Raw genomic sequence first — 2,999 nt, 5'->3', positions numbered from 1 at the left:
AAAGCGGAAATTTTAAAAGGGAGGAAAAACCCTAGGTGAAAGATTATTTTTGGAACCTTTGAAAGAACCCACTCAAATTTTTAAAGTTTAAAAGAAATTTTGAAAGAGCTCGTGTAGGAAGAAAAGTGGACAAAATCACTAATGCCAAGTTTGAGGTGGAGAAGTTTGCCCGTAAAAACAAAAAAACAACATATATAAAAGGGGCATAAAGATACTCATTACATCATGCGGTTATATCCAAGTTCTCTTGGTTATATACCAGTTCAACATAACGCATTAATCCCAACGGCTGCTTCAATGGTGCTCAATCGGTTGCTCCACTTCACATTTTGCAGAGAAGTAGAGATGATTCATGGCTAAAATTCAACGAGATTCAGAGTACAGAGCATAAAGAAGGAGGAATAAGGCGGGATGAATCCCTGCAACAAACTCAGTAAAAGATCAGGATCTGAATTATTTAATTAATTACTCCATAACATCCATTCAGTTTGTCACAAACATCTTAATTAATTACTCCATAACATCCATTCAGTTTGCCACAAAATGCATCCGGCCTTTTCCTTCCTCTTTCTGCTCTCTCTTCTAAATCTTGTTAAATCTTAGCTTTAGGTTTCCTTCCTCCGCATATGAGCTTAATGGCGCGCTGATTCCTAAAGCATATTTAAATTGAATGGAGTCTTCTAGAACATTCTGGAATCACTTCACTGAAGCAATCACTTCGATATCAATGCGTACTGTCTGTCAGTCACTTATGAGAAACTTATTGTGCCACAATATATCTATAACTGAAGTTGAACTGTCCATCTCTAGAACTGAAGCAATCACTGCCACTCTCTTTCGTGGTAACTCAAGAGAAACTTGTGATTGGAAATGAATGGCATGGCAGCTTGGATAATGACTGAAGCAATCTCTTCGATTTCGATGCATACTTGGGAGAAACTTGCGCCACAAAATTATCTTCTGGAACACGAACTTGCGTGAATGCGTGCAACAACGAACCCTAGTCTCATATCTTTAAGGAATGAAGAAAAAAAGTAGGGAACCTAGCCTCTTTTTTAAATTCCGGAGATCAGGCTGCAATTTCAGTAGGTTCTCTATCAGGGTATCCGAATTTGCAGTGCCATAAATATCATTTGAACTACTGTGACAAATATCCATGGAGCTTGATTCAAGCCCGTCATCAGACCCAGCTGCTCGGCATTTCTTTTTGCCCTGTTGACCATCCATACCTCGATAAGAAACGAGCACTGTACACTTAGGCCAAGTACTTTTAGCACATAAAGGCACAGCCCCACATCTAGAAATCAAGTTCATGTTATATTTAGACCAAACAGAGCCATGCCTGAATTTATTTGACCTTTATACTTCATAGATACTAATCTGCCAGTTAGGAATACACAAATAGCAGCACTGCCTGAGAAAAGACCAGAATGTGTACCTTGAAAATTCTCATGAAGCAAATTGGAATCACTAGGACTAATATGATTTTCCCAGGAATAGCTGCAAGTAGCCTTCTGCTGACCAATATGCTGCTTTGGCAAGTATTTGAACGGCTGGAAAGCTAAACAATCCGCAAGCACCTGGGAAACAAACCTGTATTTAGATGAACAGAAAACATTGATTGAGGAGGAATCAACAAATTAGAGATAAAATACTAGAAAAACATATGTACTAAAACATTTGAAATAGGAATGGACTACATAGCTCACATCAAGTAAGTATGGCCATTTACCTAAAACTATAGAAAAATTATTACTGTTTGGTCATACATAACAATGGATTTGTAGAGGCTATAATCAGCGAGACAGTGCAAGAAGAAGAAGCAGCAATCAACTCGGCAGAAGGATTTCGATCGATAACGAATCCATTGGGTAATTCCCTTGAACTTTCAATAAGTAACGGATAGGTGGGCGCTACAGGAAAAAGGCATTGTCTAACTACTATTATTTATTTTGGAGTTTTCTTTTCTGGGCAAAATAATTTTTGGTGAAAAATTCCATGGTTTTTATCTGAAAAATCAATGAGATTAAATAGAATTTAAAATTCAAATTTGTGATTCCAACAAATCCATAACATATAATTGAAATAACTCCAAAAACACACCATACTCCAAAAACACACTATACGCTAGAAAATCGAAAATCAGAACATATAACTGCACCATAATTGCAGTGTCGTTGGCCAATAAACTAGCCTCTAAATAAAGGTGCTCTGTACATCTATAGCAGGAAGAGCGATATTTACTTTAAGAAAATGCATAGCAGGAACAGCGGTATTTACTCTTAAAAAATAAAATGGTTCAATACCTTAAATCATAACCATGGCTGTATCAGTTACTTCCTTTGCTGTGTTCCTTCTTTAACAGTACTAAGGCCAGTGATAGATCCCTTATTAAATGCGCACAGCATGGATTTCCTTACAGAACATTTATAACGAAAATGGCTGAGGCCCTCCGTATCTTTTTTTCTTAAACCTCCTCGTGATCCGTGCTATAATTGCCAAACACGTCCACCCGCTGTTTTCAACGTTTGATATACATTCAAAGCCTACCACAAAAACCCCATCGCTTCTTTTCCGCCATGAAAGCCTGCTTTCCGTGGGGTATTGAAAAGTATGGACAGCTCTCCTTAGAAATTTTCAATCATATTGACTTAGCTGTTAGCTGGAGCCACCGCCCAAGGCGCGCAAGCGTACAACTAAGTTAAAAATATTATTGTAGTTGATATAGTATAAAATTTTATAATGTTAAATCTAAGATTTTTGAGATCCATAATGTGATACAAGTTTTTAGGATTAATCACATTATTAGGATTTGGTCGACTTTTCGAACCAACTAATGTGGTATATCCTCAAGACAAGGTATATCATAAGACTTCATTAATATAACAAAAAACACACATTTACTTGAATAACTATGTATAAAAAAATTATGGATCAACTTTAACTTAAGAAAAAAAAGAATTACACATTTTATTGTAAAAGAGACCATTTTGCTAAAT

At 36.5% G+C, this 2,999-nt stretch overlaps 1 long non-coding RNA gene across 1 annotated transcript; it reads right to left on the bottom strand.

Annotated features, from left to right (window-relative positions):
• Nucleotides 1–207: 207 nt before the first annotated feature.
• On the bottom strand, nt 208–2,668 carry LOC149253532 (uncharacterized). The gene is made up of 3 exons (XR_016267101.1): nt 2,307–2,668; nt 1,439–1,593; nt 208–1,212 (listed from the first exon to the last, which is right to left on the bottom strand). It is a non-coding gene; the product is annotated as an uncharacterized LOC149253532 (long non-coding RNA).
• Between the last annotated feature and the right edge of the window lie 331 nt (nt 2,669–2,999).

This window comes from Pinus tabuliformis, chromosome 7 (assembly GCF_031772625.1).
Source record: "Pinus tabuliformis cultivar Carrire ecotype Pingquan chromosome 7, CPIR1, whole genome shotgun sequence".
Classification (NCBI taxonomy): domain Eukaryota; kingdom Viridiplantae; phylum Streptophyta; class Pinopsida; order Pinales; family Pinaceae; genus Pinus; species Pinus tabuliformis.
The sequence above is the reverse complement of the archived record's forward strand: the minus strand, read 5'-3'. Positions and strand labels throughout refer to the sequence as shown.